The 19416-nt window shown below is 47.9% G+C and overlaps 1 protein-coding gene across 2 annotated transcripts in view; it reads right to left on the bottom strand.

Moving 5' to 3' along the window:
- Positions 1–19416, bottom strand: part of GPCPD1 (glycerophosphocholine phosphodiesterase 1) — a 701876-nt gene that overhangs the window by 654112 nt on the left and 28348 nt on the right. The gene's annotated exons all lie outside the window — the stretch shown is intronic.

Below are 19416 nucleotides of genomic sequence, written 5' to 3' on the forward strand. Positions count from 1 at the left end.
CCCTTGGATATCACCCTGGTCCTTGCTGGCTCTGCTCTGTGCCTGAGGCATGAACTTCGGGGGAGTGGTGCCCTGTACCCCCGGTGAGCCCCGCAGCTGGGTAGCTCTGTGCCAGCGTGAGAGTTACGCCGCCTGGCCCCTCCCCCTCCACTCAGCAGCTGCCATTCTTCTGGAGCCGCGCCGGGGTTGCGGTGGTGCCTGTCCAGAGACGCCGCCCGGCTTTCTGCAGTGAGGGATGCAGAGATCTCGCTGCCCCATGAGCCAGCGAGTGTGGCCTTTCCGACCGCCGCTGAGTGCACGCCCTGGTAGGGCAGATTGAGCGGGACACTGGCTAGGCACTTGGGGTCGGGCCACGACCCAGACGGTGATTGACCCCACCATTATTCCTCTTCCTCCCGCGACCGGCCCGGGGCTGGCAGGCAGAAGCATCAGCGCTTTCAGTGCCTTGGGGACAGACCTCCACTTTATGAGGAGCACACTATAATTACCCTGGATTGGTACACGGGTGGCCCCGAGGTCGCTCTAACTGCTGTGTGGGGCAGGTCCACATTGTTCCCTACTATTTGGCCTGTACTGCCTATAGGTACTGGAGCACTGCCCTGAGGGAGCAGAGACGTGTGTGCTGGAGCTACAGAGGGCCCACGGATTGTCGCGGCTCACGGCCATTTCCAGTGTCCCCCCCCCCCCGTGAGTTCTCCCTGGGCCTGTGGGGCTCGACTTGGTGCATTGGGTGGTGTGGACACCTTCCCGCCGGCGGACCCGGCATCCCGGCCTGTTCCACTGTGTATGCTTGGTGCTTCATCCGGGGCTGTACCCTCCTGGCCTCTGCCATCCTAGCATCCTAGTCCCGCCTGCGGGGGGGGGGGAAGGGGGGGGGAGGGGGGGGGGGGGTTCGGGGGGGACGACCGCCTGCCCAGTGGGTGTGGGCTCATCACCCAGTTTGTCTACTTTACAGCCAGGGCCGACCATCCTAATGGGCAAGGGCAGACCTGGTGGGGCTGGCCCCAAGCAGGGCACTATGGACCAATACACTACAGCTACCGGAGGTACTGTTGGCGGAGACTGGAGCAGCTCGGCCCCAGATAATGCAGCCCACCTGGCTGCAATTAACAGTGCCCGAGACATGTTGGACGCCAAAATCGATGTTGCGGGATACGAAGTCCCCTTCCTACGCCAAGATCTTCGTATGGCAGTAGACTGGATCACGAGTCCGAAACTAGAGTCTCAACGGTGGAAGATTCAGTGACATCACTTCAAAAGAAAGTCAATAAGCTGACTGTCGTCACGCAGGAACTTGCCTCTAGGGTGGAGGACGCGGAGGGCCACGCTCGGAGGAACAACCTGCGCTTCGTGGGCCTGGCCGAGGGTTATGAAGGGGCATCAATGATGAACTTCTTCACTAAGTGGCTCAAAGATACCCTGCCTAAAGACCTATCCTCTGCCTTCGTTGCTGAGAGGGCGCAGAGGGCCCTGACACAGAGGCCCCCGACCGGGTGCAACCCCAAGGCCTGTCATTGCAAAGATCATGAACTATGCCGAACGGGACGCCCTTCTGCGATTCGCCAGGACACACAGACTGCTTTATACACGACTCTCGCTCAATCTTGGTATTCCCGGACTACACGCGCCTGGTCCAGCAACAACGCCAATCCTTCATGGCCGCGAAGCGCAGACTTAGGGAGTTGAACGTTCAATACATGCTGCTATATCCGGCCCTGCTGCAAGTAATCTACAACTCCAAGTCCTACTTCTTCGACACCCCCAAGGCTGTCTTCGCATGGTCGGATGAGCATCCTCAGCTCCGAGCGAACTCTCCATCTGCCATAGACTCAGATTCCTATCGCAGCTCTCGCACTCAGTGGCCACGCCGCAACAAGTCCCAAAAGCGGCCGGGGTCGGACAGAGTGTCACCGAGCCCTGAGCGACCACCATGAATGGACTGCTTCACTCTCCAAATGGTGATTTGTAAGACACTGCATATGGTTGAAGATATATCAGTAATGTCGTTGTCTGGGTGGACGTGGGTCCTTGACCACGGGCTGTTAAGCCACGGGCGTATTGCAATCCCGGTTTTCGTGTGTTATCGGGCGGGTGGGATCCTTTGGTGGGATATCTAAGGCCCCCCCCCCCCAACCCGTTGGGAGTCCACTGTTCTTCGCCCCGCGACAGATGCTCCTTGTTTTTGGTAGCGTCGGTGGGGTGGGATATCCCTTCGGATATGTTGTTTTATAATGTTTATATGTTTTAGGTCTCGGCTAGCGATGGCTGCGCTTGCGCAGTCTCGCTCGCGAGAGATAATGACTTGGGAGAAGAGGGGCTTGAACCCGCCCCTCTTCTCCCCTGTTCTCCATTGGCTGGCCTAGTAAATGCTGGCCAGCCATTGGAGAAGAGGTCCCGTCACTCCAATCATGCCCCGTCCTTTTCGGATCGGGGGCGTGTTTTTTAAAGAAAGTCTCATTCTCTCCTCCAGCCAATGGCTGGAGGAGAGAAAAGACAAACACGCCCCTGAATCCGAAAATGCCGCTGCCTTTCTCCGAGGCATTTCTTCTTGACCTCTGAGAAAGGCAGTGGTGTGCCTTTTGCTCTGCCTTGTTAAAAACATGAAACCCTACTTGTGACGTCTGATATGTCATTCTACTAATTCCAGAACACGTTACTGTCATTTTCTGATTGCCGCAGTCGGCGGTATGGAGTAGGATATGGCTGTGTTCTTCCGCGACGGATAGAGGAAGTGCTGAGAAATTTCGGGAAAATAATGTTCAAACTCGACATAAACTCAAATGTGTTTTGCTGTTAACTATTGTTGAGCTAGACATCATGCTCAAAATATGTTAACATATACCGTAATCGCGTAAAAGAGGCGAGAGAATAGGGCTTCGTATAAAACATACAAAAGTACGGAAAACTAATACTTTTTGGGGATGTTTACATCCGGATTGGGGCACAAACACATCGGAAAAGTGGGGACTCTTTCACCAGGTGTCAAAGTAGTCCATAGGCGACAAAGGGGCGGGGCTGTGACGAGACGCATTATTTTACTCTCAAGCGTCTCTTCCGCCAAAGTGTGTGTACAAAAGTGTGTTTTTATTATGCTGTGACGTCACGCGCATACCGTCAAAGATGAAACAAAGAAACTGTGTGGGAGCAAGGCGCGTACGGCACTGTCGATCATGTTAAAGTCAGGCAGTTTCGTTCAATTCTTAGGAGAGGATCGACTGAAACTGCATGACCTTAAAATGGCAGACATTTACTCTCGAGACCCTTGCAAGGGTAACCACGCTCCCCCCTCCCCGCAATTAGAGAGTTTCACGTTTCTGAGGTATGCTAGCACGCGTCGACCGCGTGGGGTGGCGTGCGAGAGTCCTGATTGGTGAAAAGTAGTGCCTTGTTGGAGAACCCGTTTGTCATTGGTTGCATTGAAGAAGGCGCGACATAGGCGCGCGCTCTTTCTGCACTAGGGAAAGGGATAGTCTTGGGTGTCATATGTTTTTGGAATTTAAGACTGATGCCTGGTGGTGTGTCATTCATTTTGCATGGCGACGCAGGTGCGGCTTCTCAGAGAGCCTAACAATCCAGTGAGTTTAGGGGAATTTTCTAGAGTTGGTCTGGAGGGAGGCTAGCTAGGGTTAACGGAAAGGAAACTATTTCTGAAGTGACTAAAAATCCATGCCAGAAGTTAATTTTACTGACACATCTGACTCACAAAGTTATGAAATGGATGTTCGTCACAAGTGCAAGTCAAAATAGGTTTATGTTCTTAGGTTTGCAAAATAGATTTAAGTATCGACCAATAACAATCCCCTTGCAGCTGGGCTTACGTAAGGATTTACAAACAAGCATTTACAATGCAACGGTCTCGGCATTGTTAAAGTTAGAGCTATTGGCATTGCTCATGACAATGCCGTTTCTTTAAATGTTTTAAAAACAAAAACATAAACAAAAATAATGTCATGAGCAATGCCAATAGCTCTAACTTTACCAATGCCGAGACCATTGCATTGTAAATGCTTGTTGTACATGCAGGCGGTGGGATATTTTTCATATGGTCTTTCATGCCGATCTCCTAGCTCTACTCAGCTTCTACTTGGACTCTGACACCCGGTGACGAAAACCCCCTTGGGGGACCCAACGGTGGTATCCTGGAATATTCGGGAGCTACTAAATAAGGTAAAACGTGGGGCTGTCCTGCGACAGACAAAGAGGTATGGGGCAGACATCGTGCTTCTACAAGAAACCCATTTAATGGCAACGAAAGCCCCGTGCCTCGCTCGCTTCGGTTTCTGTCACATCTACCACACAGGGTTCACAAGGGGCTCCAGAGGGGTGGCGGTTCTTATCCATCGCAGAGTTCAGTTTAAATGCATTGCACATAGGGCAGAACCTGGGGGCAGATTCCTTTTCGTCACAGGTACGATCTATGGTGAACAGATCACCATCGGTAGCATTTATGCCCCCCCCACCATTAGGCGCTACTTTTATTGAAAAATTACTGGGGATCTAGGGTTCCCTTCCAACTGGTGTGACCCTGATGGGGGTGACTGGAATGATACCATGGGGCCATTAGACCGCCAGCGCATCCTCGACTCCCCTCATCCATTGGATCTGACCAAATTGTTTACTTTGGCATAGACAATGGACTGGGCAGACATAAGGCACGAATTCCACCCTAGTGAGTGTGTGTGTACATATATATATATATATATATATATATATACACACATATACATACATACACACACACACACACACACACACACACACACACACACACACACACACGCACATAGACGGTCCATGGGTCACAGTCCCGACTACATTGTTTTCTTGTCCCCCGGGTTTTTCTTCATAGATTCTTGCAGATAAAACATCGACCCCGCTGTCTGACCATTCCCCGGTCACAATGCAATTCCACACGAGCTCCCGCAGGCCCCCATTCGGCTGGAGAATGTCCCCTTGGCACCTCCGCAGTCCAGCCTATCACGATATGCTCAATACAACGATCACTACCTATTTGGCCAACAAAGGCCCCTCTGCTCCCTCGAGCACTACCCTCTGGGAAGCACTCAAGCCGACCGTCCGGGCCACGAAATTAGCTATCGCACACAAGTTAAGCGTACGCGCCGCGAACAGCTCGATGTCTTAGAAATGCGCCAGGCGTCCCTATCTTCCCAACTCCGTGCCAATCCCTGCCCCATAATTCGCCGCAATTTAGTGCTCGCACAACAAGAACTGTGTCAATATCTGCTGGGCGAAGCCAAAGAGATCTGGGAGGCATCGCAACATCGGATATATCAGTGGGGGGATAAGTCCAGTAAAATGCTCCACAGATTGTGCCAAGCAGACGGCACCCCGCCCATCACACCCACTATTCGTGGTTCAGACGGGTCCTTACACACGTCGCCGGCGGGGGTAGCGGAAGAGTTTGCGAAGCACTTTACTTCTCTATATGCCCGGAAGGAGCAGATCTCTGCCGAACTTATAGCGAGTTCCTTATGGACATTCCACCCCGCAGACTCCCCGACTCTGTCCGGGAACATCTGGAGACTCCAATAACGCTAAAAGAACTGACTGGCGCCCTCAGTGCGATTCGGCCAGGTCGCACCCTGGGTCCCAACGGTTTCCCCATGGAATTCCTCCAATCCCATATGCCTCTCTTGGGGCCTCACTTATTGGCAACCATTGCGGACGCACCTGACCAGGAAAGGCTACCAAGGGACTAGCGCCACGCGGAGATAGTGCTTTTTCTCAAACCTGCCCCTGAGGACCCATCTTCCTATTGCCCCATCTTATTAGGGAAAGTCTTGGCCGACCGCCTTAGGGGGTGTATTACAGATTTGATCCACCCCGATGAGTCGGGATTCATGCGCAGAGGGCCACTCAACATAACATCAGAAGAGTCCATAATGCCATCAGTGAGGCCCCCACTTTAGGCCGTCCTGCTGCCCTATTGTTAGCCGATATCGACAAAGCATTCGACTCACTAAGCTGGGTCTACCTTTTTCAACTGCTTGAGGCAATCAACTTTGGACCCCGTTTCTTGGCTTATATACGCCTGTTGTATACAGACTTGACTGCATCATTTCGAATTGCGGGACACCGCTCTCGCCCTTTTCCGATCCAGAGGGGTACCCGCCAGGGTTGCCCACTGTCTCCATTGTTGTTCGCCCTGGCGGTCGAGCCTCTGGCAGCCTGGGTCAGAGGTGACCCGGTGCTTAGGGGATTTGATTGGTCCCGCTCAAGATTGGATCGCATAGCATTATATGCTGACGACGTTCTCTTTTTTAGGACAGTCCCAAGGTATTCTGGACCACGTGTATTGGAAATTCTTCAGGCATTCGGTGGCACCACTGGACTCCACGCTAATTAAGCTAAATCCATCCTCTTCCCAGTGTGTGGACATCAAGGCCGTGAATCGTGGGCCGCGCAGCTGTCCCTGGCCCCGCATGGTTTCAAATATCTGGGGATCTTCCTTTCCCCGTACCCAAAGATTTTATGAACAAGTAATATCACCCCATTGTTGATCAGCCTCAAAAAATAAACGACAATATGGTCGGCTCTCCCTTTATGGGCGCTCAGCCATCTTGAAGATGGTTTTCCTGTCTCGGATCTTATATCGCCTCCAAAATTTCCCTTATCCTATCCCTCGTGCGAGGTTTGCTCAAGTAAACGCAATACAAAACAATTTCCTCTGGGGCGGTGGAGCTGTTCGCGTGGCACTCCGTACCTGCGCACAATCCACGTATTGTGGGGCGAATCGTGGCTGCTGACATTTATTCATATTACGTTGCGTCTCAGATCCTCGTAATCAAATTAAATTCTCCCACCGATCCGGCTTATGCTATTGAACACGCCGTGATGGAACAAGTCCCCCTACTTCACTTATTATATAGCTACACAAGGCTAGACCATTTACCACCGGCTGGCAGACAAGCCATACAGTTATGGAGGGCCAAGACCAGACAAATGGGATGGAAAGGGCGACTTACTCGACAGACCCCCTTGTGGCATGTTACTTACCTCAGAACTGCTACCACACTGAGCGGGTTCCGGGGATGGGACTTGGTGGGGATTTCGACCCTTGGAGATGTTCTGAGGGGCACTACTTTAAAATCATTTCAGCACCTGCAGACCGATTACGGCCTCCATACGTCGCAATTTTATAAATTTGTACAGCTTCGACACGCACTCTCCCCCCAGATCTGAAATATGGCGACTCTCCCCGAGTTCCAGCCCTTGGAGGGTTGCCTGTTGATGGGGGATCTTGGACTACGCAAATATACCAAACTCTAACGACACACACTCCGCACCACTCTTGACACGACCCGACTGGCCTGGCAGGCAGATATTCCTGAATTGATGGATGACAATTGGGCTGAAGCGACTGCCTGTCCGAGGGGCACGCCAGTCTCCACACATTACAGGCTCATCCAATTCAAATATCTACATAGAGTTGATTACACTAGGGTACAACTGTGGCGAATGGGGGTTATTCAGTCCCCAGTGTGTCTGCGGTGTGGCAGAGACGATGGGTCCTTCCATACGATATTGGACCTGCACGGCCCAACAGCCCTTTTGGAACAGATTTAGGTCATGTCTTAATGAGGTGCTGGGGTGGGTGCTCCCACTAGACACACAGCTGTTTTTGTTGCATTCCACTGACAACATTGGGGTGGAACCAATACAAACAACATCTATTGTTCCTTGCCATTACTATTGCCAAATGGGACATAGCACGGGGATGGTAGGCATCATCTTCCCCAGACTATAGGCAAATGGAAGACCGAATTGTATGGGAGCTGAGAATGCAGTATTTGAGGCTAGGGGCTGCCCACGGAAACATCGCAAGATATGGACATGGTGGGCGTCATATCGTGGAATCGACCTGCCCCCCTACCTTAAGATGACACATGAGCGGCATCCTTCGCTCCCTGCCATGTGTCCCAAGTTCTTATAGCTTGACTGCCTTATTATATTACTGTGATGTGTATTTTGAATCTGCTGAATCATGTGCTGTACCTCGAAATTTGACCACTGTCTGCATATTGTTTAGATTATTATTTTACCTGCATGTTCAGCAGGGTTTGTCTATTTTCATGGAAATGGTTATTAATGCACATATTGTCCAAATGATCAAACGTGCCACTGTGGGGCTGTCGCCCGATGTATTGCAAAATGACCAAATAAAATCTGTTTAAAAAATAAAAGCAGCTGAATGTCCTTTGACCAAAATCTCAATATCAACCAGCTCTGGAAATGCCTAAAATTAATGCTTTATGGTCAGAATTCAAGCCTTTCATTGACTTAGATAAAGATTATCTCGACCATAAAACCAAACAATCATTTCAACGATCCTCTACCTGCAAATTGTTGGTCTACAATAAACCATCTGCTCATCCACTCATGGACAAATATCATTTACGCTTCACTATCACCACTCACTACCGGACTGCCTAAAAACAGGGGAAGTCCCTCCAATCTTAAAAAAAAACAACGGAGAACCACTCAGACCGTAACAATTTCAGAACAGTAACGACATTCCCATGCGAAACAAGGTCCTGGAAAATGTGTACAACAATTGAGCCAACATCTCTGAATTCAAACTGCTGAATGACTTCCAATCAGGATTTAGACCAAACGACAGTACTGAAACAGAAATTCTGCACATCGTGGACGACGCTCTACTTGCACTCGACCGCAACAAAACCGGTCTCCTAATCCTGCTCGCCATTCGACACTGTGAACCATGCCAAAATACTAGATCGCATGAAAAATATGATGGGCTTAGAGGGTACAGTCCTAAAGTGGTTTAGTTCGTTCTTAGAGAACAGATCTCAAAAGTCCATAGTCAACCAAACATTATCAGCATCATCCAGAAATTCTATTGGAGTACCTCAGGGCTCAACACTATTCCCGGCTCTATTCAATCTGTACGTAGAGCCACTCACAGAAATCTTACAAGCAAACATCTCCTTCCACATGTACGCAGATGACACACCGCTTTACATCAAGATCACATTGATATAATAGATCGGTATCATGAACCAGGCATTAAAGAGAACCGTCCATTGGCTAACCAGTAATCACCAAGTTTAACCCACATAAAACTGAATTCCTTCTGATTTCTCCCCAGAAAAGTGTTACGGATATCCTAGATTGGACCAAACTGATTACAGAACTAAACTGTACTCCGAGGACTTCGATTCAACCAAATCCCTGGGAATTATGCTAGACAAAAACCTAAAAATGCTATCACATTAACACAATGGCAAAAAGTGCCCAATTCCATTTAAGTTACCTCAGAAAACTGAAACCTTTCATAACAATTCCATTTAAGCTACCTCAGAAAACTGAAACCTTTCATAACCTTAAAACAGCAGTCCAGGCACTAGTCAGAGGATCGAGTATGGTTGCACAACCCTATCTGGTCTCCAAGATTTCAACAGCACCACTAAAAGCCTGTCTAAATGCGGCCACAAGACTTATAAGTGGTTCCAGAAAATTCGACCACATCTCCCCTCATCTGAAAGCACTCAACTGGCTGCCTTACGAAGCAAGAATTCAACTAAAAATGGTATGCATCACTCTTAAAGCGATACACCACAAAACACCAGTGTACCTAGCCCAGAAAACCATATCAGGAGGATGCCGTGTTTCCCGGAGTCACTGAGATCTATTACTGAATCCGACCCTTTTCTGAAAGAAAAGAACTTATGACCAAGCTTTTTCTGGTGCAGCACGAAGAATTTGGAACGCTCTCACCCCTAACATTAAAATAATTTCGTCCATCTCTGCTTTAAACAAGTATTTGCAATGCAATAGGTCTCGCAGGTGCGAGAGTTTGAGCTATTGGCATTGTAAATGACAATGCTTTTTATTTATGTGTTTTGAAAACCTGCAAGTGGTGCTTATAGTCCTTGCTTACGAGAAGCAAGGCTGGCGGCAACTGCCCCTCTTTTACTGCCAGCCTTGCTTCTATAAGTACAAAGTGCGTATTTACACATCGTTTGCAAGTTTTCAAAACACAAATAAAAGGCGTTGTCATTTACAATGCCAATAGCTCAAACTCTCGCAAATGCGAGACCTATTGCATTGCATATGCTGGTTAGTTGTGATTCCACAGGTTGACCTGGAATTTACCCTGCATGTAAAAATGTGTCAGGTGCACTTTTGGCAGTCCTCGATTCTTGCATCCTCTGTGTTTACAGTGTAATGCAAGACGGGGGTAGGGACGAGTCAATCTGGAAACTCTCTTGGCACGCTGCAAACAATCGCAAGGCAGACATCTGGGTTTCCCTTGGCAGACTTGGTTAGCTAATGACAAAACAGTAATGGTGGCACTTGAAGACTGACAGTCGTTTCCTTCCAGCCCTAGAACAATCCCGTTTTACATCAATAAATCTTTCATATTGCCTCAACTACTTTAATTTTTTCTTGCACCAATGCTTTACAACCTTCAGAAGCCTTGCAGACTCCTAAAAGCACAGCCTACCCACCAGAGGTGAAGGTGTGCAATAAAGAACTGCTTTACGCTGGCACAGTGGGAATAAATACATTTCAGATGAAAGTGAGAAGAGTCAACGGTGTAATGTGCTTGTGTTTCTCCAGTGCTCGAATGTCCACTGCGCCCTGGGCTTCTTTCTGTGAGAAAAGGAGCTTACCCATAAGACTACCCTCAGTACTTTTCGCAAATGTGGAGAAACATTTTTAAACAAAATAGATAAACTGCACGCCAAAGGAAAGAAAAACTAGTGGTACACTTTCTTAGCAGCAGGCAGTTTAACCCTCTGCGCTGCCTTAGGATGAGTCAAACTATCCACTAGAGAAATCTCCGGTCTGTTTCCAGGAAGCCGATTAATGACGGTACTTCTCTTGACATTTTAATTGATATCTGGAAGTTGCTGGAAGGCAGGAACGAGGCAGCAGGTGCAAAAATGATCACATTTTCAACAAGCATTGACATAGCCAATATGTCTCGCCTTTGGGACATTATAAGTGTTTAGCCATACAACAGTTGATGTTGCACCAAGGATAATGTGCTGCATAATTAAACACTTATAAGGTCCCAAAGGCGAGACCTATTGGTTATGCCAATGCTTGTTGTAGAATGTCTTCACTCGGCCGCAGAGTACTTACCGCAGTTTATGAACGGTTTTGTGCCTTATGTGTATGAAACCAGAGGGGATCAAAACAACATTAGGCCCCTAAGTCTACTTTATGTCACCTATTTCTGTATGTGGGTGTCAAACTTGTACTACTAGGATGAAGGGTGAAACATTCGCCTAGACAGGGTCAACAGGTGTATAAATGACAAAATACGGAAGTAATGCAATTGTAAAATGTGCCCCATTATATGCCGCATAATTAGCCTGCCGCACAATGTAGTTAATCCTGCAGCATAATTTCGTCCTCCTCTGTCGTATAGTTTCAGTAGTAGCAGTGGGTACAAGTGAGAAGGATATGTTACTTGGAGCCAATTGTGACATCTCAAGCATGTCATTTAATTTTAGTGAATGGAAATCTATGAATGCAAGAGGAGCAATAAAAAAAAATAAAAAAAAACAAAAAGGCGGGTGGGGGGGCTCAGGGGCACACCCACCAAGCAGAAAGATCGGCGCATGTTGTCTCGGCTTCTGTTAACGCCCACAATGGAGGGGTCCCTCAAGTACAGAGAAACTGCAGCTTTTCCCTTCTTACTCACGGCGCTACTGTTTTCAGGTAATGTTCGCAATGTTAAAAAGGAGGACTATTCATTAGAAATGCCTCATTTGAGTGCGCCAAATATCCAGAGCTCGCAATTCTTAGTGGCTGCTTGACTGAAGTTAGTGATGGTGTTGCGTGTTTCGAAGGTTTGCAGGGCACCACAAAGTGCATTGCCCCCGAAAGAAGGTGGTGCTCATGTGTTGTAACACGTTGTCTTATTCGGTGTATTGCGGGGGGGGGGGGGGGGGGGGGGGAGTACTGCCGAAACAACAGACTGCCTTGAGCCGCCACACCCTGCTGGCTCAGAGTCTCCTGAAGTGGTCCTGGACCCTTGATGACTTGTCTTAGTGGCCGGGATGGGTAGAGGGGGGCGAGCCACCGAAAGAGCTCGATCCTGAAGCTTGGCTGTGCTCCAGGTCCTGTAAACCTCGAGCCCATAACGACCCGAGCTTTTATGTGGCTTCTGCCTACCGCCTTCTTTCTACCAAGGATGTGGGCTGCAGTCATAGCTGCCAACTGGGGAACCAGGTTCTAGTCTCGGTTCACCATCGTGTGAATGTGGGCAAATCACTTAGTCTGCCGATGCATATAAATGTGTGTGACGTTGTGTAATGTAACTGGTGCTCGTATTAAACACTCTAAAACCTTCAGGTTCGAGTTCTTGCAATATGTTACCAAGTGCGCACACCTAAAAAAGTGTCGGCAAAAGTCACTGTTCAAACAAGCGTGCGCGCCTTAAAAAGTGTCGGCAAAAGTGAAAGTGTTTCCCTTGTGGGAGCGAGATGCGGACACCATGTGTTTGCAAGTTAATTACAAACATATGGTGCCAAGCTCGCTCCCGCAAGGGAATCGCCAAACGTGCACGCGTTGCCGTTAAAGGCAATGCAACGCGAGCACGTTTTTGGGACTAAAACCGTAGCGATTGCTACAGGTCGTTTTCCTATGCAACGCCTGCTCGCTGCGTAGGCGAGACCTAAGAAGGAAAAAAGAAAAAGAAAAAAAAAAAAAAAAAAAAGGGTGAGATGGCACATTAGATGCAGCCACGTGATTTCAAAGGCGGGCCCATGCATGATGACATTTATGAATGCATGCATCATCATGTGCATCACCACGCCCATGCATGCACTTGCCTGTGAAATGACAGGGTGCGATTTTTTGTTATTTAGCAATCTGTCAAGTCAAGGGCCACTCATGCTCAACTCTGGTACTGCAATACACACCTCTGGAAAATCAATGGAGGCAGGGAAGAAAACTAACAATGGCAAACATTTCAAATAAATTAAATTCAATCATAATTCGAATTAAAATCAAATCAAATTATTTTTAAGTCAATTAAAAACATTTTATAAAATAAACAAAAGAAATGTTAAATTTTTAATATACATTGCAACACGTCAATAAATGAAACAGCAAGTGTTAAAATTTTAAAACCAATTAAACTATATATACACATATATACACACACATAAAAAAATGATACATAACTTGGTTCCAAGATGGGGGGACGCTGACTTTTATCACATGTTCTGGACGTGTCCGGGCATTCAGACCTATTGGTCATCTATCCACTCAACACTCAGGGAGCTTACCGGGTTGACCCACCTGACCACCTGGGAGGGCTGTGCATTGGGCATACTGGGACGGAGGAAACGACACAAAAAATACCAATGCGCTTTGTATCCCTAGCCCACTTGCTGGCCAAGCGCTGTATAGCCATGCACTGGCGTGATCGATCGGGCCCCCCGCTGGCGGCATGGGCAGGAGCGGTTCTTAAATGGGCAGCTGCTGAGGAAGAGGTAATCCGTGCGGAAGAAGCCAAAGGTATCCGCAAAATCCCTATTTCCCTAGAATGGGCGCTCCTATTGTACCAATTCAGACAATCCCAGACCCCGGAAGTCACAGCCACTGCCATCCAGACCCCCAACACGGTACAGCCTTCTGCTATACAGGCTCCCGAGACAGTGGATCTTCCACCACTACTCCCTGTGCCATCACCGGACCAGTCGGGTCCGTCTTCGTCACTCTATCACACTCAACGGCCCCCCACATAACTCCACACACCCGCCTCCCCCTGAGCGAGCAGCAACTGCACTGTCGAGTAGGCAATAATGGACCCATCGCGTACGCCCACTCAAACACTACACACCCCATGGCACATCCTAGTTCAGTTCTCCCCCAGTTCCCCTCTCTGGCAATGCTCTGCTACAACACAGACCACATCCTCACTGAACAAGATATTGAAGTACTCCCTATGTTGTTGAAGGTCTACTCTAATACCCATGTACCACAACACTCTCTGCGACACACGTATGTACGTTTAAACCTCAAAATGCCAATAAAAAGAATTTTCAAAAAAAACTTGGTTCCAAGATGATGATGGATTCAACACAATTGATACTCTAAACAGCAGTGCTTTCATTTAAAAATTATTTAAATAAAAAATAAATGCAATAATGCGTTAAGTTGCAATGCATTTGTGTTTTTCATTGTTGCTGAGGTAGTCGTAGCTGATTAGAAGATAGGGAAATATGTTTTAATATTTTGATTAAAATAAAAATAATCCTATTTAATGTTAAAATGAAATTAAATCCAAACAGGAAACACATAAAAACCTCAGAGTAGAAAATTCAATGACTGAATTGGAGCAGGCAGCAGCGAGCGATCCGACTAAACAAAATCCGCTGCAAGAAGCGCGCATACAGCAAGCCGAACTGCTGGAAACTCTCCGGGTAACAGACCACAGAGCGTACACACAGCTGAAGCACACTGAGGCTGACAAATCTGGGACACTACTGGCTAGAATACTGCAGGACAATCCAACACCTCCTGTTATTCCCCACAATAATGTTCCAGGGATGGGCATGGCCCACTCACAGCGAGACAAACGATGCATTCTGCAACTACTATAGCGCACTATAGAGCGAACCCGCACACATTGATGACTCACTGGTCGACAACTTCCTAGAGGGTCTCCCCTACCCACAACTTACAGCAGACACCCAGAAAAGCCTCTCTGGCCCCATTATGAGAATGGAAATAAAGGCAGCCATCAAAGGACTCCCACGCAATACAGCACCAGGCCTTGACTGCTTGCCAATAGAATTCTTTGACTCTTACTCAGAGGCCTTCATCTCTAAATTGGAGGAATTAAACAATAAAGCACTGGAATTAGGCCACCTCCCGCACACCACTATGCAGGCGCTGGTAATATCACTCCCAAAGCCAGGGCGCGACGATGCAGATTTATCAGCCTACTGTCCATTGTCGCTCTTAGCATCAGAGTATAAGATCCTAAGTAAGATCTTGGCGAACCGGCTCCTACCCCACTTGCACAAACTGATACCCAAGGTCATATGCGGTTTTCTACCGGCGCGCAGCAAGTCTTTAAATATCAGGCGGCTACACCACATTATGGCTACTGCCCCTGCGGATTATGTTAATGCTGGCTGTATAGCGCTGGACCTGCGCCAGGCTTTTGATACTGTCACGTGGGGTTATATGTTCACAGCCCTGAAGAGGTTTGGGCTCCCCACTGAACACCTCCGCTGGGTACGATTGCTATATACCGCCCCTACTGCGAGTGCACGCACTGCATCTCAAGAATACACAATGGCACGAGACAAGGCTGCCCCTTTTCCCCCTTATTATTTGTACTTGTCAGAGCCGCTGGCGCTTGCGTTACAACAGACGGCTGAGCGCCTGGGGATTCCAATAGGTAATACAACCCACCTGATATCAGCCTCTGCGGATGACATTGTGTACCTACAAGACCTCACAAACCTGTTTGAACCTCTCCCCACCATTTGCTCTAATTTTTAACGTATATATGGTCTTGCCATTAATGAAGGGAAGTCTGCTAAGACTGGAAGAAGCTGGCTATTTGGTTAATGTTGTTTGAATATTTTTGTTCTAAATGCTAATAAAGAAATTTACACACAAAAAAAAAAAAAAAATGAAGGGAAGTCAAACGCCTTCTTCCTGTATGAAGGTCCCCGCCCACACGTCATTAATTTTGGCAAATATAATATACCGGTGGCACATAATACGTTCAAATGCCTAGGTATCCACATATATAGGTCACAAGTGGATCAGCTTGACGGCAATTTGATGAAAGCAATTATTGCAGTGTGATCAAGAGTGGCATTATGGTCGTCCCGGCAACTATCGGTGATGGGGCGAGTCGCCATTCCCAAAATGGTGGTACCCCCCTGCTTATTATACTATTCCGCAAACTTGCCAATACTAGTTCCGCCATCCACATTCCGCGCCCTTGACACATTATTGTTGGACCTTCTGTGGGGGTCCGGTCGCCGAAGGGTGAGTCTTAAAAAACTGCAATTAGAGCTGCATAGGGGATGGTTGGGGGTTGCCAGACTTTAGGGCATACTATTATGCCCGTCAGCTACAATGGTCATCCTATTGGACTGTGGGCAGAAACTTACAAGAAATAGTCTATACAACACAGGACATAGATCGTGGATCGCTCCACACATTGTTGCTGCCAAAAGGCAAACTCCCCCCACTTGCACCACCACTACTCAAGACGGCGCTTCAGTGTTGGAAAAAAGCGCTGCTTTACACACCCAGCGCCATTCCCTACGCTAGAAACATCTCACTGTTGGGGATACCAACCCATGGTGGCAGACTCACAAAGTAGAGTACAGGCCTGGGCGGAAGTGGGAGTAGATACAGTAGGTGCCTTGTTTAGTGACAACACCCTTCTAGACCATGACAACTTTATGCAAGTTACAGGGGCGCCAGGTCACCTCTACTTAACATATGCCACGGTGTAACAATATAATAAAAAAATTGGGCTCCCCTACGGCAAGCGCCTCTGCTGCATGCACTAGTTTGTACATTATACTACATGGGCGAGTGACACTATCTCATAAAATGGGTGTGTATTGGTATTTGTGCCCAGGCGTCTGTCCCGCTCATCGACTTGAGAACGAAATGGTCGGAAACTATTGATTGCCAAATATCCGATAAAGCTTGGTAAGTATACTGGAACACCCCAAGCGAGTGTCTCTAAATGTCAAATTTATTAAATGCAGTGATCTGCATAAATCCTATTTAACCCTGTGCCCAGACACCCAACACTGCTGTCCTCGTCATAAATCTGAGGCGGGCTTTGTACACATGCTATGGGCTTGCCCTCACCTTAGTGACTATTGGGAGGGGGTGCGTGGCGCTGTTAGGGAAGTCACGTACTTGCAGATTGAAAACAATATAACTGAATGCTTGCTAGGACTCCGCAAACGCACAGGCGCTCAGAAAGTTCAGCTTCGCTTCCTACACCTTGCCTTTATACTAGCTATATGAGCGATTACGATGAGTTGGAAGTCAGCGGAACCCCCTGCGCTAGCCACATGGTATGATGAGGTGGTGCGTTGGAGTGGCGCAGAGAGTGCGGTAAACAGGCAAGAAGAGGCTCGAGGGTTGCGGAAACACCCGATCTCTATGGAGTGGGATGTCACAATGGAGGGATTTAAAGCGCTGGACCTCTTTCCACATCACATTACCCCAACCCCACCGTAACTGACACTCTGTACTACAGTGGGCAGCGTGACTTGCGGGCGAAAAGAAGACACATACCCGCTCAATGAAATATGGAATGGTAAGCAAAACTCACACACGCAATTACCATGCCAGACAAATTGACCTGGCGGGCCAGGACATGGGAGGAAGGGCTCTTGGTTAACCGTTAGTAGTTACATTGATAACCTATTTAATTCATGCATCTTTATTACAATTGCATCATGCAAACTATTTTTGTAACAGTATGACTCTGGTGTGCCTATGTGCACACACTCCTACTAGCATATGCTAGCTGTACAATTACGGAAAATACCTCAGTGAAATATTTTGTAACAATTGGATACTTTATGGTAATCAAAGTTTATTTTAAAAAAAAAAATTGAAATTAAAATAAAATTACCCATTTTTTTCTTTAGTGAAATCTCTGACCTGGTGGGTTGCAGGTGGAAAGTTACTAATAGTTACTAACTATTCGGTCAGAAATGAATGCGTAAAGGTCTTTGCCCCCTTCATTTGAGAAGGGTGAGTCTTGTAAGTTCACACCTAGCTGTAGATCTCCACACGGAAATGGTAAATAACAACCACGAGATATACATCAAGGTGTAGGTCTCCACGTGTGGAGAACTACTCTTGCATTTGAATGGGGCCCTAAAACACCCTGTTTACGTGCCTTCCGATTTGTTCAGAAACACAAACATTCCATAAAGGAGGGGGTCAAAAACTCTGGGGACTCGCGTATTGCTGATACCAAAAGTGGCCACAAGAGGGCAGTCACTGCTGCTCGGATTTCTAGGTCTTCCTCCTCAAATGACGGAGAAAGTGTGTGCGAAGTGTTGTTGAGAGGATGGCACTAAGCAACAGGTGAGGCTGGCATAGAGACAACCGTTCTCTCCCGTGCCAATGTACCAGGATATTTCCAGTGCTGCCATCACAAAAGCCAACTCCATTCCTGCCCGAGTGACAATTTTGAAGCGACGCGTACCTTCCCTCATAAAGTCCAGAAATTCATCCAAACCTTACATAAATGTTGGTTGTTGTATTCACGCGGGTCCTGTTACCACAGGCATACAGTTTATTCCCACTTTGAATAAAAGGTGCTACTACTAATTTTCCAACTCATCGGAACTGATTTTATCGACCCCGTTAGGATGAACGGCTGACCTTGTAGCCATGAGATTCAAACCTGCAACCTTTAAGCAACCCTCAGAGTATCACACCAGAAAAATGGAATACCGACGGAGTGATTTTCCTTGCTATAGGTGCTGCCTACACCCCCTCCCCCCACATCACTTATACTGATTAAAGAGTTTGGTGACATTTGACACCCACTTCCCGGAACTCTCTCTAGTTACCACTTTTAAAGTAGACCAGATAATTAATGTGCCTGCTAGTCTAATATTTATCTCATAATACTATTGCTTTGTCGGTTAATGTACCTGCTGTAGGGCACGCCACTTTCAGCAACGTTTAGGTCACGTTTAGCCGCCTCGCCCCCCACAGATTTTCTTTCGCGTGTGCCAGGTACTGGTCCAAGCCTGTGGTACCGGAGGAACATCGTTATTTTTACACCCAAAATAAATGACTGTGCCCTGTGCAGTTCAAAAACAGAAAGGACTCACTTTCAAACAACAAGCAAATGGTGCGCGCGAAAGTGATTGCGAGCAAGAAGTGCGGCCGCAACCGGGAGCTGTGTGCGCGCGCATACGCAAAAAGTAAATAAAACAAGGCGGAGAGAGGCATGCAAGGCTTAATGAGCCTTGACAGAAACCCACATGGCGGCTGCGCGCGTGAACGCAAGCTTGAGGCAAGCAAAAGCCTCTGATAGCATTTTCAAAAGCCACTCACTAAATTTCTCGCAGAGCAGCGCATGCCCTGGCTCAGCGAGACATAAAAAGGACGCCCCCACCCCAAGTCAACACCCGGTGCGGTCGCACCGATTGCAGCGCCCTAGAGCTGGCCCTGGTCAGACCCCCCCAAGGTAGAGTGCATTACTGAATTTCAAAATTTTGCTGCAGAACGAAAAAAATGAAGGGGCGCTAACTGTAGTCACTGCCATCCTACACTCTCATAAAAGGAGTCTAGCCGTTGGGCGGGACATTAATTGTTGTGTAAAAATAACTATTTTAATGATACAGGCCGGCCAGCGCTAACAAAGATCATAGCTCGGCAACGCCTCAC

Source organism: Triturus cristatus, chromosome 6, assembly GCF_964204655.1.
Source record: "Triturus cristatus chromosome 6, aTriCri1.1, whole genome shotgun sequence".
Classification (NCBI taxonomy): Eukaryota; Metazoa; Chordata; class Amphibia; order Caudata; family Salamandridae; genus Triturus; species Triturus cristatus.